Here is a 19,899-nt window from a genome sequence, read left to right as displayed (position 1 = left end):
TTTGAAATGTTCTACATGGGCGTGACCCACTGTGGCGCTGTTAAACTGCTGTCAAATTGTGTTATTATTAACGTCCGTGTTCATCAGGTACATTTTAATGATGTGAGATAAAGTATGTGTTGTGGCTAATCTGTGATGGTTCAATATATATCGCTGGTGTGACTGTCGATTGTTTCATGTTTATTTACTCTGTCGTTATCTCGAAAATATTCGTAATTAATTCTGTTTCTTGAGTCTCTGTTTTGTTGAAGTCTAATAATGAGTAATTATTAGAAATCCTCTGAAGGCTTTTAAGAAAAGGAGAAATGTTGGAAAGCCAAAGGTATGTGTTATTACTGTAAACAATAAAGACGATAACCAAGTGAGTGAACCTAACCTCTCAAGTACACCTGCCCATAGCAGTCAAAGTGGGAAAGAAAATACTTCACAGAAGAAGCTTGGTTCAATGAGTGAAAACTATGAATGTTTTATGGGCGAATCGGATGTGAATGAAATATTTGATATGTCGGTTCTCAAAGGAATTTTTTCAAACTGTGTAAGATGTATTCATTGTAGTGAAGTTGGTCTGGAACTCTCCATAATAAAGCACGTAGGACTTGCTAGTGAAATACAACTGAAATGTGATAAATGTTCATACATGACCACCTTTTGGAACAGTGTTGCAGTAACTGCAACTGAAGAAAATGGTAGCAAAATCTACGAACACAGCAACGAGCGATGCTTGCTTTAGACAAGGAACGCCTTCGGGCTGCAGACAGGGCTGTAAAGAGTCTAGAAATACAAGCAAGAGTAAACAGGAGGAGGAACAAGAGGAAGCTGGAGGAGGAGTTTGCAGAGGATGAAGATAATCCATCCTATGGACCTGGAATGCACTAAAAAGTTAATCCAATCTTTGTCGCTCGATTCCCAAAACTTTTATTTTCTCATACTAATTACATGTTTTCTAAGGATCTTCCAAACATATTTGTTTCAAACTTTCAGTAAATGTTACACAGTACCTTCTGCATAATTTAACACAGCCCTTTTTCCAAAAAAGTGTATATTTTTGAATATATAAATAAAAAATTGCAAAAAAATGTGAATTTTCATTACAATTGAAAAAAAATCATCTTTAATAACTGAACCAAAATTTTGTAAAATCCCTGTGTTAAGTTGTAGTCCATATTCCAATAAATAATCTGTAAAAAGTTCAACATCCTACCTCAAATACTTTGTGAGGAAAGATGTAATTTATAAGCGTTATTTTAACATTGCAAGTATAGGGCGTTCCGGAGCCCCTTAAGTCCCATAGTGCTCAGAGCCATTTGAACCATTTTTTGAAGTTAATATGAACTACAATTTGATTCATCGTTTCAAGTGTCTTTGTGAGGGCGGACGAGAGATTCCAAAAAGACACTAATGAATCTCCATACAGAGTTGTTTCCAACAGTTTTTCTGGCTGTAGATTAGTTAATTCAAAAATTAGTAATTTTCGTGAAGATGACGTTCTCCATTGTAACGGCGCTCGGAGTTTGAACTATCCTCCTCACGTGAGTACAACAGATAGGCGCCAAAGAAATGGTTCTGGCCCTCAGAAGAATGTAACTAAGCAGCCTGTCTAAAACTATGCAAATTAGGCTGTCAGAAGTGGAACTATTTGCGCCGTCGGCTGTTTTCTTCGGATACCGATGTTTTAAATGACTCCCACAGTAAGAATTCTGTCTCGCTGGGACCCAAGTTGTTACGCTATCAAGACACATTTTGGTTGCTGTTACAGTCGCTCTCCACACCCTACTGTATAGGCGTCATGTTGAGACACTTCAGCTTGTATACCGGGTGATTATAATTAAACTGGCTGTGTTTAGAGTGCCGCAATATATATATATATATATGTATATATATATATATATATATATATATATATATATAGAGCAGGACGCTGAAACGTCGTAGTTACGTTCATTAATCGATGCGTCCGTGCGGTATGCTGAAAAAATAATAATTCTAATTTCTGCTAGCAGGTGAAAATGTGGCGCTGTAAGCAGTCTGAATGTAAAACGTTTCTTGTTTTGACCTTGGTATGCTACTTGTCGCTTGACGACCGGGGTTGATTTCTTTTGTGAAGTGACTATTGGTGTTAAGGCTTAAGAAGGTCCTCGTTTTCTGTACGAAACGCAGTGAGTATTGACAAAGACCGTTCGCTGCTGGTAAAGGTGATTTATCAGAACGGCAGCAATGGCAGCGTTGTATTGTGGAAATACCGCCGACAGAAACAGCTGTGAAAAGGCACCATGTCGATGGATAGGCTAAAGAATATAATCAAGAATTTTGAAGGCACAGGTGAATTATGTGGTGCAGCAGGGAGAGGGAAGTGATCCATTCCCAAGGCAGCTGCTGATGAAGTTGCATTTCATGCCCCAAATTCTACAGCCAGTGCTCGAGCTGTGTCACGGGAACTCTCTCTCTCCCCCGGTCAACAGTTGAAAAGGTTTTGCGGGGCATTTTACACTGGTATCCTTACAAGATTGAGAATGAAGCCACAATATAGGCTACAGCGCCGTGACTTACCCTTCGTTTTTCGGCACGCATAGAAATGGACGACATGTGGCCAGGAAATATTCTTTGGACGGGCAAGACATATTTTGCTCTGCGCCGTGCCGTGAATGTACAAGTGTGTCGCATATTGAGCTCTACTCCACCACATATAGTGCAGAATCATCAGCTGCGTCGAGATTACGTGACTGCGTGGTGGTGTTTCACAAGCTCCTTCATTTTCGGCCCGGTTTTTTTTTTTTCTAGGGAATGACACCTCACGAGGCTGTGAGGCTTGCAGGACCTCTTCCTGAAAACGTGATTTCACACTATATATTGCCTGCCACGTGAAAGATTTGCTTCGAGTAACCTTCGGTGACGACCGCATCGTCTCCAGGACATGTCAAAATATGTGAACTTCCTGATCCACCGACCTAAATTCATGTATCCTCTGATTGTGGCGATAACTGAAAGATCGTGTCTATCAGGGATGTATCCATACTCTTCCTGATCTGAAGGATAAAATACCACGACATATCTTGCTGATTACACTGGATATGTTGCTGCGTCGGTAGACTGTATTGAACACATGTTTAACTTGTGACCATGTCCTAATAACCTCCCTGGAACCACCGTTATCAAATGTTTTATCGTTCCTCCCCTTTTTCTGCATCCACACTACATTCTGACTCCTTATAGCGTCATATTTTCTCCTGGTGGGAGAAAGTAGAACCGTTATTGTTGTTGTTTTCAGCGTAACCTGCGAGCGCACAATTGACAAACTTACCTACGATGTTTCATCGTCGTGCGACGTATATCAGCCTGTCTGTTCAGCACTATGTACTCCGGCAGTTTAATAGTAACCACCAGCTACCCAGCTATATCTCACCATTTACAGGATTTTTCTGCAAAAGTGACGAATTATTTGTATTCATTATTTCCTCTGTGGTACAGGAAGAGTCGGTAAGGAAAAAAGTCTTTAGTCACATTCTGCTGTCTGTCAGTCATTTTATTTCCATGGGTACATTGGCACAGAAAAGGGGAAAATGTGCAGCTTTTAAATCCTTCGACAAATTTAGGTCCATTAAAGGCTAACGCAGATCGTTATTTGCTTCTAGTATTCTACTTGCAAATGCCTCTGTGAATCTCGTACTTAAATGGATTTCGATAGTTACTTAAGTTATGCCTCTCTCAGCTGAACTCGTTCCACCTTTCACATTTCCAAAGTCTCCGGGCTCGTGCAACACTGAATACATAACAAAAGACCGAAGTGTGGTACTTGATAGTCTGGCCTGTAACTGTCTATCATTTATACTCGCCATTTTTCCTTAGTTAAATAGTGAGTTTTGTGTTTTTTGTTGTTTCTTTCGAATCAGATAAATTAATATTCTAATCTTTTGCATTTCACGCTATCGAAGATTATTTAAGATTTTTTTCTGAGCTCTTCTACACACGACGATGTACGTAGAAACAACAAAGAATACATCATTAGTTTAAGATATTCGTGTTTAACTGTGCGAACGTAAGCTGATTACTGTACATTAAATGCGACGTATCGCCATTTCCATCTCACTAGCTTTTGTAACTATTTGCGATAATACTTCAGTCTAACGGGTCTCCACGGTTTGCTAAATGGGCACAACTGGTGGTGCCTTGACAGAGAAAAGTCGAGGCCCGAGTCCAATTCCAGATCCGGCATATAGTTTTAACTTACCCCAAGTGTTCCTCACAGCCTATACTGAGCGAAAAACAGAAATGTGCCGCGTCATTTTGACGTTCGGTTTCGCTGCCTCCTCAACAGTCGTCCAGTGCTACAGCGTGTCCCACGTCTGCTAACGATCATGATCAGCTTACGTTGCGATCTGTCTATATATAACGGTAAGCATCCTTCCCACGTTAGCGAACGATGCTTACTTAGCCCACTGATCTCGCATTCGGAAGGACGACGGTTCAAACCCGCGTCCAACCACTCAGGTTTAGGTTTTCCTTTATTTCCCTAAATCGCTCCAGGCAAATGCCCTGAGGTTTCCTTTGAAAGTGCATGGCCAATATCCTTCCCCATCCTTAACTGGTCTGAGCTAAAGCTCCATCTCTATTGATCACTTTGTCGAAGGCCCCCTGCCTTCTACAACATCGGCATCCTTTGCATGTTCTAGATTCCGATTATTACACACGGTATGTGCCAGACTTCGTTGTCTATCGTTTGCGTCAAGTAATAATTTTGAAAATTTATATGTGCAGCAGGAATCAAAATCCTAGTCTTTCTTCCTTCCCTTCCCATGTTGCAGACAACTGTACAATAAGCGAGCCACTTCGCCTGAAATAAGACTGGAAACCCTTGTCTCAACGAACTGTGTGTAATTCCACACCTGCCTGAAATATAATATCGGAGTTTAGTATTCCCTTCTCTGCTCTTATGCAGCAGACAATCTGTGTTATTACCGGGCTCACTTGCTTTTTGCGTACGCATAATCCAAGCGCTGCCGGAGGAAACATTACTATTAAACAAAACATAATTGTAGTCTCAGTAGGTTTTTCACAGACTTGGTATTCAAGCAACATTATTTCTCACTGAATAACGAAATAAAAATTCATGATCGCGTGTTAAATGGTATGTAGGTGTATTAACATAAGTCCACAAACATGTTTTCGTAAGATATATAATATAATGTTGCATTTTCTGTCACAAAGGGTCCCTGCTTTGACACCCCGGCTTGGGAAAGATTGCTGCACTCCACAGAGCTTAGTAGCATATTAGGCTATATGGAGGAAAAGCTTCTCCCCAGTTTCCGTGCGAATATTACAACCAGCAGTGGGTATTTTTCCTATCTTTGATATTTTCTTGTCTAACACACCCCACTGGTGCGAGAGGGCGCTCGCGGATGACGAATGATCAATGGAGGGGGTGGTGGCGGGGGTTGTAAGTCAGATTCATTCGGCCTCGCGAGCTCCTCGAGGGGACTCAAAGACAAATGCCGCTCCTTGCAACGTTACGAAGATTAATGTCTGTGGTAAAAGCCAATTCACTCTCAAAACCCTGTTCTCTCCAGCAAAGTGATTTCGACCTAAGGAAGTAATTGCAGCATGATACCTAACGTCAGTAGTACACTACTGGCCATTAAAACGTCAAAGCCAGAAGGATAGAAAATAATGAAATTCTACTTCATGTGCATTCACAGCTTAGTAGGAAAAAAATTATTAAATTTTAGGCTATTTGAAAGTATGTAGAGTACCACGCAGAATTGCCGCCACTGGTGGAGGCAGCAGAAACAACGTATCTACGCTATGCGAGTATCGAGACGAACTGAGTTTGGATGAGAGATGATGGTACTTCATTCCATACTGCTTCAGCTCTGTGTCAGACTTCATCAATCAAAATGGCTGTGGTGGTGTGCCAGTCTCGGTAACCCATGATCAGATACTTTCAGTGGGTGATCTGGAAAACGTGATGGCCCTGGTGATAATTGAACACCTTCTGTATCGAAACAGACCAGGGCACTGGGGTAAACGTACGGCCTTGCGTTATCTTGTTGAAAGACAATTTCAGGTAGAGCTCGAAGGCAGAGCACTGACCTGGTCAAAGCACATCAGAAGTGTAACACCGAGCGAGGTGGCGCAGTGGTTAGACACTGGACTCGCATTCGGGAGGACGACGGTTCAATCCCGCGTCCGGCCATCCTGATTTAGGTTTTCCGTGATTTCCCTAAATCATTCCAGGCAAATGCCGGGATGGTTCCTCTGAAGGGGCACGGCCGACTTCCTTCCCTAATCTGATGAGACCGATGACCACGCTGTCTGGTCTCCTTCCCCAAACAACCAACCAACCAATCAGAAGTGTAACGGCTGCTGTCCAAATTATCAGCTATGCGATTCGAACCCCAGATTTTGCGCTTTACCCGAGCGATCCCCTTAATACCTTCGGCTACCCGAGCACGTCTCCCGTCCGATATCTCCAAATGCCAGCCAGACGTGCGTGTCCGAAAGAATATACACCATATATATGTATAATGTATGCGCATCGATCTTTCATTGTAGAGGCACAATGTCTGACATCTCGGGGGACAACAATACGGCAGCAAGGGAAGAGGAATAAAGGAAAGGGGACGCTATTTTGCTACGTGCAGCGCAGGCAGATTTTGGTCGGACGAGAGACGTGCTCGGATAGCCGAAGCGATTAAGGCGACCGCTCGCGTAAATCGGGAAATCGATTCGAACACGGGTCCGGCAAAACTTTTAATTGGTCGCCATTGAATTATTTTAATGCCCAATTGAGCAAAAGCCGGCAATTTCTTTCGTCAATAGGTGACAGTGTTATGTACTTAGTGGTACTTATTCCAAGTACTGTGCCGTATGATGATCAGGAATGCATTGTGGCTATGCAGAACCCGGAGTCATCTAGAGAGTCAACGTGACAGTCCTCCTCTGTTAAGGATTATCGTTAGATGCACCAGTGTAGACGCGTCTCTCTCTCTCTCTCTCTCTCTCTCTCTCTCTCTCTCTCTCTCTCTCTCGTTTGGTTGGTACTGCTACGTTTCCGTGCCCCCAGTCCGTGTGGATACTTGACTTGCTGCAAAGAAGCCCATTTCCTGAGTCACATGGAGACCGCGCATGATCTTCATCACGTATTTCGTCCAAATTTGTTGTACATACAGGACTCGGTCAGAAATGGAAGTGATAGAAATTAGAGCTCCAGATGGTTTAAAAAAATAGCGTTTCTGGCACGGGTTGCGTGAGGCATGTGAGCCATTTGTGTTAACATAGGTTCCAGGAAGCGACTGGTTCAGCGGAAACTTTACGGGACAGTTATTAGGGATCGTGGGTTGTTGGGCCGTGGGTGAATGATCTTACGGGTATTTTATTTTTGCTATGTCGTTATTGTGTGAAGACATTCAGTTTATCGGTGCGTGCTTCACACCTACCTTCTCCATTTACAAGAGCCTGAAAACTACTTTTGCAGTCAGGCAGAAAGCGATGGAGAACATATTGACCATAACTTCCAGTCTGCAACTACACTCCTGGAAATGGAAAAAAGAACACATTGACACCGGTGTGTCAGACCCACCATACTTGCTCCGGACACTGCGAGAGGGCTGTACAAGCAATGATCACACGCACGGCACAGCGGACACACCAGGAACCGCGGTGTTGGCCGTCGAATGGCGCTAGCTGCGCAGCATTTGTGCACCGCCGCCGTCAGTGTCAGCCAGTTTGCCGTGGCATACGGAGCTCCATCGCAGTCTTTAACACTGGTAGCATGCCGCGACAGCGTGGACGTGAACCGTATGTGCAGTTGACGGACTTTGAGCGAGGGCGTATAGTGGGCATGCGGGAGGCCGGGTGGACGTACCGCCGAATTGCTCAACACGTGGGGGCGTGAGGTCTCCACAGTACATCGATGTTGTCGCCAGTGGTCGGCGGAAGGTGCACGTGCCCGTCGACCTGGGACCGGACCGCAGCGACGCACGGATGCACGCCAAGACCGTAGGATCCTACGCAGTGCCGTAGGGGACCGCACCGCCACTTCCCAGCAAATTAGGGACACTGTTGCTCCTGGGGTATCGGCGAGGACCATTCGCAACCGTCTCCATGAAGCTGGGCTACGGTCCTGCACACCGTTAGGCCGTCTTCCTCTCACGCCCCAACATCGTGCAGCCCGCCTCCAGTGGTGTCGCGACAGGCGTGAATGGAGGGACGAATGGAGACGTGTCGTCTTCAGCGATGAGAGTCGCTTCTGCCTTGGTGCCAATGATGGTCGTATGCGTGTTTGGCGCTGTGCAGGTGAGCGCCACAATCAGGACTGCATACGACCGAGGCACACAGGGCCAACACCCGGCATCATGGTGTGGGGAGCGATCTCCTACACTGGCCGTATACCACTGGTGATCGTCGAGGGAACACTGAATAGTGCACGGTACATCCAAACCGTCATCGAACCCATCGTTCTACCATTCCTAGGCCGGCAAGGGAACTTGCTGTTCCAACAGGACAATGCACGTCCGCATGTATCCCGTGCCACCCAACGTGCTCTAGAAGGTGTAAGTCAACTACCCTGGCCAGCAAGATCTCCGGATCTGTCCCCCATTGAGCATGTTTGGGACTGGATGAAGCGTCGTCTCACGCGGTCTGCACGTCCAGCACGAACGCTGGTCCAACTGAGGCGCCAGGTGGAAATGGCATGGCAAGCCGTTCCACAGGACTACATCCAGCATCTCTACGATCGTCTCCATGGGAGAATAGCAGCCTGCATTGCTGCGAAAGGTGGATATACACTGTACTAGTGCCGACATTGTGCATGCTCTGTTGCCTGTGTCTATGTACCTGTGGTTCTGTCAGTGTGATCATGTGATGTATCTGACCCCAGGAATGTGTCAATAAAGTTTCCCCTTCCTGGGACAATGAATTCACGGTGTTCTTATTTCAATTTCCAGGAGTGTATTAAGTCGCAGCTGGGCGTGTACGTACTAACGAGAATAATCTTCTACTGGAATCTGCTACCATGAAATGCCTAGTCCCAGTACAGTATTACAACAAAATTTAATTTAAGAGCAATACTCGATACAAATGGAATAACGGCTTGCTCATAGCATTTAGTCTCTTCTGCTTAACAGTCCTCATTTCATACGAGTAGTGGTACCTTATTCAACTGATAATCATTTGGCATGATTTTAATATTATTGTACCCCAATACAGCCGTAACAAATTGTAAGTAGGCCTATGGACTTCCGATCAGGACTAATAACAGTAAGAGTCCGTAAAAGTGGGTTCCAGTAGAAGATGCAATTCTCGTTTGTACGTACATACCTAGTTACGAGTTAACAGGTGTAGAAACGTAGTTTGTCTGCTGAGTTGAGCGAGAGAGCGCAGGCCTATCTTCGTCACGTCGTGCCTAGTCCCACCCCATGTATGGCAATGTTTTGATGGCGCGACCACCACGCCCACTTAAACTCCCAATCACAGGGTTCCAGGCCGCACTTAGCTGCAATCCACCGCCTTTATTCCAGGTACTGCTGCAATTTTGATTTCTATTGCTTCATATATTGCGCTATCCCAGCAGATTTTTCGGGATTGCGTAGGTGGAAGCACTTTCATGTTATTTGTTTTTCTGTCTACGATATCCTAAAAAGTCAGCTCTGGCGTAGCATGCACTGGAAAACGGACACCGAATTGCATTGGACGATACTTCTACTATTAAACGCACCAACGGCTTCTGCAATAGCGTAATACGTGAAGCGGCGACACCCTGAATAAGGACGGTGGATCGCAGCTAAGTACTGCCTGGGATCCTGTGATTGGAGAGTTTAAGCGGCCGCGGCGGTCGTGCCACCAAGACATTGGGACTAGGCACCAGTGACGTCACAGGCGGCGGCGCGGCTACGAAAGAACGGCAGCGGCATTCAGACGACAGTCAACGACTTGAGATTGGCAGAGGAGATCTCTGCCGCAAGCTCGTAGGCAGTTAACCACTTGATTCGTCTTGAAACCCAAGAATATTTTATTAATGGATATGGCCGCGAGAGCATGCATTCGCACACAAAATGAAATCATAAAGAACCTACTCCCACCTCACGTTATCCTGGTCCCACAGGAGTACATAAGTGAAGTAACAATGTCGATGGCCAGCAGTGTAAGTTGTCGCTAATAATAAGCTGACTGAATGGCGCAACTAATGGCCAATAAGGGGAAAAAAATAGGGCTCTGAAGTTGAGTTCGTTGGTGTTATGGGCGATTGGTGAGAGACAAAAATGGTTCAAATGGCTCTGAGCACTACGGGACTTAACTTCTGAGGTCATCGGTCCCCTAGAACTTAGAACTACTTAAACCTAACTAACCTAGGGACATCACACACATCCATGCCCGAGGCAGGATTCGAACCTGCGACCGTAGTGGTCGCGTGGTTCCAGACTGTAGCGCCTAGAACCGCTCGGCCACTCCGGTAAGAAACAGGCGCGAAGCTTGGCAGCTGGCTGTGCTTATCAACATCGCGAAGCGTCGTCGCACTCGTCGTATCATTTTGCGACCTGTGAAAGCCGCGCCCTCAAAGTCACGTGTTGACGCTGCTGTCAGTTCGTACCCTCCCACTACTGCGGAGGCGTGCTCACGCCTCACACAGGTGCTCGTTTTATGGCCGGCCCTTCCGTTTCACTTCACCGCACGACACCACGCCACACCTCCTGAGAATACAAGAGTGGAAAGACCATTGCCTTCGCTACGGCAACACCTCTGTGTTACACTGGGAACCAATGCTGGTCAAGGGGCGATTTATCAAGAGGAGATGGGGTACCGTTTCAGTCGGAGTGTCTTGGCAACTGAAAATTTATGCCAGACTGGAAGCTGAACCCAGATGGCACCGTTTGGCCACACTAAAACAGTCCTACCAGAGGTTGTCCGACAAGAAATACTATCTGATCATAAATATCCGGACGTTCCCATGAAACGCGGAATTGACCACTAGATGTCACCAGAGCCGGACTCGCCAGTAAAATCGGAGGCGAGGAGGCTATTCATAAATTTCTGTAGTCAGTGCTAAGCGAGGACTGAAGTGTTGTGAAAACAGGCGACACAGGACAGTGGATGACTGGAAAAGTGATTTTTAGTGATGAATCACGGTGTACCCTACGAAAATCCGATGAAAGGGTTCGGGTTTGTCGAGTGGAACGTTATCTGCCATCATTTGTAGTGCGAGTAGTGAAGTACGGAGGAGGCAGTGTTATAGTATTGGGGTGCTTTTCGTGGCTAGAATGAGGCCCCGTTATAGCACGCAAGAAAATGCGAAAGGATATGAACGCAGTTCACATCACTGTGTACTGCGTGGAATGGACGAACATCTAGGAGATGTTGGTTGTTTGTTCGAAGCGTGACAATGCACACAGTCATGAAACATCATCTGTGCAGCGATGGTGAGTGGACAGAAACCTGACTGAAATGGACTGCTCTTCCAGAGTCCCGGCCTGAACCCAATGGAACACCTTTGGGATCAGTTAAAATCTCGACTTCGACCCCAGCATACATCATCACTAAATTCTCTGGTTTCGACTCTTGATGACAGATGGCAGCCATTCAACTATGTTGAGACTGCAATTTCCCCAGGAGAGTTCAAGCTTTCGTACATGAAGGATAAATACACCGCACTGCAATCTATATTAATAGATGTCCGGACACTATTGATCAGATAGTGTACATACTGTTAGCTGCTACTCCTTGTAAGTATAAATCTGGGAACTCGAGAATAACTATGAATCTGATTTCGCCCTGAAACTTATCCCGGTGTATTGAATAAGATCCGTGGAAATTTACCCCAAAATATTGAATAAGACAGTCACACAACGTGACTGAAGCAATGGTACTTTGGAGATGGCAGAACTTTTCAAAACGCAGCTAAGAGGATTAATGTGAAGTGATTGAGAATAATTTTGATTTGATTTCTGATTACCTAATCGGGGCAATGAACCTTCGTCCTGTATTAATCCATGCCAATAAAAGTTGTCTGTCGAATTCAAAACTTTCAGTATTGGTTTTCTTTCGCGCGTTCTTAAATCGGAGATACTTCTTAAACATATATTCCTTATGAAGTTATCGATCTCTGAAAGCATAACTGTCTTTGACCACTCTCAATAGGATGCTTGTAAGATGTCCTTTGAGGGGCCGAGTCACGCGAGATAACCAGAATCGAACCCGGAACGCGACAGACAGAGAACTCTTGGGTTTGAATGGGCACAACATATCTAGTCGGTGGCTGATGCTCGAGAGATTCAGGTGTGGTAAGACGCTCTTATAGTTGAGTAATATTTATGTAGCACTGACGTCAGAGGCAATCGTACATTCACGGACATACTGCTGTAAATGTGTGCCTCATTACTGATTCACGCTGCAAAGCTTGGTGTGACGTTTTTCTAGTGTATATAGGACTTCAGTGAGTACTTTCTATATTGAGACAGTACGTTCGTGGCTAGGCGTGTCCTCATGGTTTGTGTGGCACATGACTTGGCTTTAGCCTGAAACACTTATACATTTTTAATGTTTGGCTAGGACTTATTACTACTTAATACGTTCATGGAAACCACTCAAGTTTTTATTTTATTCCCGTGTTTACTTAGCTTCGGCTAGTCTTGTGTCATAATTCTTAGCGGGTATAGTGAGATAGCGTTATCATATGATTTCATGGGTCTAAATTTTACAGGTCAGAGGATGTCTTTTCATACAGAGAATATTTGAGGATATACACTCGCATGTAATACAAATTTGAAACGAGACAGTCAGCTTAAACATTGTAGACTCGACTTATGCAGAACAAATGAACTTGATTGTTGTGAGATGCACTACATGGAAACCTATTAATCTATGAGCTGATATGGGGGAGAATGTGAATTCCGACGACGCAGTTTCTGTAGCTGCTAGCACCGGAATGCAGAATGCTGCTTTGACCTCAAACCGTGTCGTGCGTACCCGAGCTTAGGGCGTCCTGTCACTTGATTGGCTGTCACGGCTCGAAACACCGCTACCGGAGCGTATCTTTCGATGCCTTGCATAGATAATCTCACCCAAGAAACGTAATTCGCTCGTGACCCAAACTCTTTAGCGTGGCGCGTGGATGCGCGTGAATGCAACAAAGGTCGCGCAACATTGGCCGTGTTTCTCTGTACGAGGGATAATCATTAACTTTTAATTGTAACACGCAGTAAAATTTTCGTCTGCCTCCAGGTACTTTTTGCAGTCCTAGCGCACAGAAAACCCCGCACCACCGTACCGTAGCATGCACCAGTTAACGCGGTTCAGTTTATCAGCAAATTTAAATGTTACGCCTCAAAAGAATACAGGTTTATTTTCCTGTAATGTAATGTGTAAGTCTGGCGATTAGTTGGACGGGTTAGTTCTATGAGCGATAAATCTTTATCTGAATGTGATTCTTTGTTCTTGTGAAATCTAAACGGCCGCAATTTTCAGAATGAAAATAAGCAAGACCATTTGTTCCCAACGCTGTTGAGATCATCACATATGAACGAGATCAAATGTCATCCAATACCTTGAATAAAGTTTGAAGCCTAATTAAACATTAAATTTTAAAAAATGAAGACGTACTATTTTTGAAGTGGCAGATCGTTTATAATAATTACTTAATGTTGAAAATCTTCAATACTAATAGCTGTTAAAACACACAAATTCCATTAAAATAGTACCAGTTATGTTTCATGAGAATCTATTTATAGAGTCCGGCGTTGCCAATTTCTAAAATGTATTGTATTCCTCCTAGAATTTCCCTTTCAGAAAATATTTCTTCAGTCACAGTAACTCTTTTTTGCATTCAGTTACTTATATGTTACTTACGCGCACTACGAACGTAGTGGTGTGGACATGTTGGGAATGTGGATCTCACGGGGAGCGTGCAAGGGATACGTCCCTGCAGACGCACTATCCTCTGTGCCCGCGGTGGCTCAGATGGATAGAGTGTCTGCCATGTAAGCAGGAGATCCCGGGTTCGAGTCCCGGTCGGGGCACACATTTTCAACATGTCCCCAATGAAGTACATCAACGCCTGTTTGCAGCTAGGGTGTCCATTTAATTATCATTTCATTTCTAGCAAAGCTGCATGGTCATCCACGGTAACTGTTCTTTCGGGAACAGATACTACCGTCATATATACTTAAGTCAGTTTTGTAATTCAGAAAAAGCCCTGTCAGGACGTGATACCGATGAGTGGTAACTACTACCTCTGGATGGGCAGCAAAAGATATAAATAAAAGAGTAAAAATGGCCTACAGCGCTGTTGGTAAACTTAATAAGTTTTCAAAATTAAGTTTTCAATGTGTATGAAGCAACGTTTACAAAGAGTTTGTACGATCAGTTTTTATTGATGACAGTGAGACATTCAAAATCTGAGGGTGTCTTACTGGCCAACGGAGACATGCATGTTGCGAATGACTGGGAGAGATAGGAATGCGAATACGTGGATTAGGGAGGTGGGCTGGAAAGTAGCCAGGAAGATTGATGGTAGATAGCCAAAGGAAGTTCCTCTCTGGATTGAAAGAAATAACAGAAAACTGAGAAGCTATACCATGGTACGTTCCGTGTGGTTATAATTAAAGTGCAGGTACTTCGAGGTATCCTACGACCTCAACATCGCTGGCAACGGGTTGTACACTATGCTGGTGACGACTTTGAAGGTCAGTTATACTTTGAAACACGTATCTATTTTGTACGAGCTGTAAATAAGTAGTTGCCACTACTAAAGTTCCAATCCTCTTGTAACGCTGTGAATGCAAGAAAGACATACCAGAAATGTTTCCATATGTAATGTGTTAGAAATGGGGCATGGGCAAGAAAGGTCAAACAAGTAAAAAAGGCATAATGTTGATCTTATTGTTAACTGCCGCTTACACAATTTATCAATAAAAGCATGGGAGACGTCTACGAAATGCTACATCTTTAAAACGACGTGATCAACAGTTGTTCGCAGCAGCTCCAGTGGAATGTGAGAGACGAATTGCCGTTTACTGGCTTTTTTTGTACATGAAAACAGTGGTTTCCACACAGCTGTGTTCTTCCAAAACAGGGATCGTAAGCTGTACAAGGAAATCTCGGTAACGTGCAGACTTCGCGGTACACACCAGGCGGGCCCTCTGTGTGTGTATTCTCTTCAAAGAATAATGTGGTTCCATGCCCCAGAGACACCTACACCTACAGGTCTTGGTGCACAGCACACGGTTTAACACTCCCTCAGATTCTAAGTTCCGTGTATTCTCTGAACCCTGTAGTGTAAAATGTGCTTCGTGACTCAGTAGAATATTACCTGACCACACGTCAGTTTCGGTCGGTTCCAGAAACTGAGAAGCAAACTCACATTGTTTCTGCAGGTCATGAGGTTTCAGTTGCTGCACCGACTGGATCTCGTATGGATACCAGTGCAAAACAGACAGCACAACTTACGGTGCTGTTGACCAGGGGATGGACAATTCTCATGAGATTGCACGAGCAGTATCACTACGTGCTGCATGGTCAGTTGCAGCAACAGCAACCTCATCAGTAACTTCTCAAGTATAGGATGCCTTCCTCCTCCAGGTGCCACACCAAGCTCACCCGCGTTTTCGAATTTCATTATCATTAACGTTGAATGACATCGCGCGTCTCCTTAAGATCTTTCAGTTGGCGATGCTCTCTCAGCGCAGCACTTTAATTGCTGCCGCTCACGTGAAGCAGTTTCACTAACAGCGCACGGTCTCTTTTCTCCACAGCGACACTGATCACTCACGTTACGACTTGTCAAATGACAGCATGGATGTCTTACTGTCATATAAACAGCATATATCGATAGATTTACACCTGGTGGCCAAAAATGGAACTGCATTTTGTCAGCGTCAATCGGTTCCGCATTAACGCATTGGCCTATCTACCAAGTTTAGCTGCCATACGATAATTACAGCCCCCTCTGGTCCTCTGTGAGTAGCTGCACTTTGATTATACCAGGTAACCACCCAGCAGATTAACCTAGAAAATATGCAGGAGCAACAGACTACCACTAAAGACACCAATCCATGGAAATCTGTAGAGGAGGCTTTTATCCATGAGTGCTTGTCGAATGGCTGATGATAATGATCTGTTACATACAAATCTACTGTAATGGTGATAATAATGACCATTAAAAAAATTTTCAGTGGTCACTAAACCCTGTATTGTGTTCTATGTTAACCGGGGACCTAGAAACGACAGAGAGGCTCCGTCCCCGCCGCAGCCACAGTGGTCCACAACCCCACGACGACTACCGCAGTCCACTTCACCCCCCCACACCGAACCCAGGGTTATTGTGCGATTCGGCCCCCGGTGGACCCCAAGGGAACGTCTCACACCAACCAGACGAGTGTAACCCCTTACGTTTACGTGGTAGACTAATTGTGGTGTACGCGTACGTGGAGAACTTGTTTGCGCAGCAATCGCCGAAATAGTGTATCTGAGGTGGAGAAGGGGAACCAGCCCGCATTCGCTGAGGCAGATGGAAAACCGCCTAAAAACCATCCACAGACTGGCCGGTTCACCGGACCTCGACACAAATCCGCCGTCCCTGTCTAATAAACTTCGTACGGTTAAGGCGGCACCAGGCCCGTGGCGTCCTTCCTTTCGGCTCTCCCGAAAGGACTCAACCACACGGTGTCGTCTCCGCATTGGCCATACCAGGCTGACCCATGGTTTTCTTTTGCGTGATGAGCCACCCCCCACTTTGTTGTTGTGGAGCCCACATTTTGGTTGAATGCCCCCTTCTTTTGGCTTTGCGTGCTAAGTACAGACTCCCCCGCACTTTACCTTTGATGTTGGCTGACGATTCCCGGATGATCGATCTGGTTCTCGGTTTCCTCCGGGAAAGTGGTTTTTATTCTCAGTTTTAAGGTTTTTAATCTCTCTCTGGTGTTGGGGCAGGGCGGTGAGTGTTGGGGTATCTCCCACTGTCAGCCGTGTTTGGAGATTCCCGATTCCCCTCCCTTGCCCAGATCCTCTTTTCTTCCCATTCTACTCTGTTTTTATCATTTTCTTTATAGGTTTGGTTACTTTTCCCATACGCTATTCTCGCGGTTGCACCTTTTAAGTCGCAGATGGTCTTGCCTCTGCTGCTTCAGAGGTGGGATATTTCCTGCCTCTAGCATAGCGTTGGGTTCGCTCACTTGCTGACTTACCTCATTTTGTTTTTACCATTGACAACATGACTGCCCTTTTACAGTTGTTAGCATTTTCCCTTTTATCGTTCTGACTTTTCTGAGATGTCGCATTATCGGAATGGACCACATTTGAAAGAAGGGACTGAGGACCTGTTTCGTCCCTGTTAGCTGTTGGGTCCCTTCAACCCCAACCAACGAACCAACAAATCCGCCTCCCCGCCCGGAAAGCCGTGCGTTAGACCGCACGGCCAACCGGGCGGGTCACTAAAACTTCATCGAACCATTTTCGTTTGTACCTCCGAAGCTTGTAAACCACTGATCTAGATTGAGCGTTAAAGCTGTTATATAATAATTTATCGCTGATTTACTCCGAAATATTGTGTGTCAATTTTTACATAGGAATACGTACCAGGAGACGAATGGGAGCGTTTAAAACGGAGAGAACCGGCACAATCTGGAGGTGTCTTTCTGATAGGCACAGTGATCTTCCCTGGACGCAACGCGGTGCCCGGGTCTGTTTGGTCCGGGCAGTGCCGCCCCTGCGGACCGAGTTTTCGCTAGCCGATCAGCAGCCAAAGTCAGCGGGTTGCCGAAGGCAGGCGCCCAGGCGGCTGTGTGGCCGCTCGATACACTAGCGGCGCCTCACCTGCCGCTGTACAACAGGGCAGCCGGTCGGCGCCGCACTCCACTAGCGGCTCACTCCCTCTACCGCTGCTGTCTTCACCCCGCTCAATCACTCTGTGACCATTCTAGACACTTTGGTACTATATTACAATGACCTTAAAAACAGTAATGTTTAAAACAAAAATCCACTTCCATGACTGGCAGATGAGAGCTCCTGACAACAGTACAGTAGAAACCTCGTCCACAGGCTTTGGCGTGTTCATCGGTATCGACCGACCGCCGTGTCATCCTCTGCCAGTGGTGTCACTGGATGCAGTATAGGGGGCCGTGGGGTGAGGACGTCGTTCTCCAGGCCGTTGTTTTCGTGACCTGCCGCATATTCGATCAAGTACCTCCTCAGTTGACCTAACGAGGCTGAATGCTCCCCGTTACAATCTTCCCACCAGGGAAAAATCCCTTGCAGTACCGGGAATCGAACCTGGGTCCACCGCGAGCCAGTCAGTCGCACAGACCACTCGACTACGGAGACAGAGAATTAATCGTAATACGTGCATATTATGACCACAAGTAGTTCTCGATTTTCTGTTTGTTTTGAGAGAACCCGAGACTGCACGGGTAACCGGAAAACCTGCATAATCCCGTATACACGTATTTTTACCGAAAACTTTTGTTTATAATAAAACATGCTGTGTGTCAAAGGCGGTGGAAACTGAAGACTTTTCTACACGCTATATTTCGTATCACTTGTTTTCATCAAATAATCGTTCCAATTTTTCTTTTTCTGATTATCATTTATTTTCGCCTATCGACGGTCCTCATTTTCCGAAGACTCTAAACATCGGTGCAGCAAGCAAATTTTGTCCTTCGTACTACAATAACTGATCGTCGCATTTCAGCGTCTCGGTGTGAAAAATAGCAAATTTCATGATATCCTCGTTTTCGTTCTCTTCCTGTACCGAAGTCGCTGGATGTTGAAGATGACGGAACATCAGAGGCGGTGGACACATCTGCTGACAGTGTTTCAAAGTCTTGTTCGAGAGCACGTTGATTTAAGCGAAAGGGGTAGCAAATATATGCCAGCCGCACGCATATACAGGGTGGTAAGAAAGCTTCCAAGAGTGTTCTAGTGGAGGCTGTGCTGAGAAATAATTGTTAAGTAAAAAATTCGATACATCGCGACGTTTCTGAATTAATTAGCATTGAAGTTAGCCAATCAGAGCCCAAATTCGAGCGGCATGCCAGAAACAGTTAGTGTCAGTTGTTCTCATAGTGTGTGTTATAGGGCATGAGACAGCTCAGACTTTGCTCGGATTCGATCCTTATTAATACCGTATACCACGTCCAATTTTTGTATCACTTTTTTAGAACCAAACAAAGAACACGGTTGGCGACACCGTCTCTGCGCGCGGCTTGATTTTTCGCGCGCAACCGTCCGAGTGTCTAACTTTAGGCTAATCAACCCGTAAACGGCGCAACTAATTGATTTTTTAACAATTACTTCTCAACGCAACCTCTCCTGCAGCTCTCTTACAAGCTTATCAAAATGTTTCTGAGCCTTCAAAATAATGCACAGCACTGATGTTAATACATAAATAGTATTCACTACTTCTTTAACAACACACTCATTTCATTATAGTACACTGCATTTGTGAATAATAAGAGTGCTGCAAGATCTGTGGCACAGCTGCATGTTAGAAACCGTTCACTGTAACACAATGAAGAAAGCACTATTGCTTGTTGGTTCAGCGACGTGGTGAACACGAACCTCTTACCCACTCTGCCGTACAGTACTTCGCGGTCAAACCTTACATGGCTGCAGGAGGACCGAGCGAGTGACGGCCGGTGCACGCGAACGTTTAAAGGCTGTACTTTAGAAGCTTATAACAGCGTACTATCAGAATTACGGCCCAAATTTCCACACTGGATCGACTACTGCGTCTGATACCTTGAATATGTGGTTTCTTTCATGAAAATATGCTGTCAAGTTGGCGGTATTTCATTTCTAGCTTACTAGAAGGCTGGCGTAAGAAACGCATCCTCCTCAGTATGAAGGGACTTCATGTAACGGTGTTGAATTGACAGAACCGTGGTGTTACGTAATGAGCGCACGTTTCTACAAGGCCAC

At 45.2% G+C, this 19,899-nt stretch overlaps 1 protein-coding gene and 1 non-coding gene across 2 annotated transcripts in view; both read left to right on the top strand.

Moving 5' to 3' along the window:
* The window catches only part of LOC126418684 (cell division control protein 42 homolog), a 600,617-nt gene that overhangs the window by 323,245 nt on the left and 257,473 nt on the right, over positions 1 to 19,899 (top strand). The gene's annotated exons all lie outside the window — the stretch shown is intronic.
* Trnat-ugu (transfer RNA threonine (anticodon UGU)) lies at positions 13,929 to 14,003 on the top strand. The gene has a single exon. It is a non-coding gene; the product is annotated as a tRNA-Thr (tRNA).

The sequence above is a fragment of the Schistocerca serialis genome, chromosome 9 (genome assembly GCF_023864345.2).
Source record: "Schistocerca serialis cubense isolate TAMUIC-IGC-003099 chromosome 9, iqSchSeri2.2, whole genome shotgun sequence".
Lineage (NCBI taxonomy): Eukaryota > Metazoa > Arthropoda > Insecta > Orthoptera > Acrididae > Schistocerca > Schistocerca serialis.
This window is presented reverse-complemented; position numbering and strand designations above follow the sequence as displayed.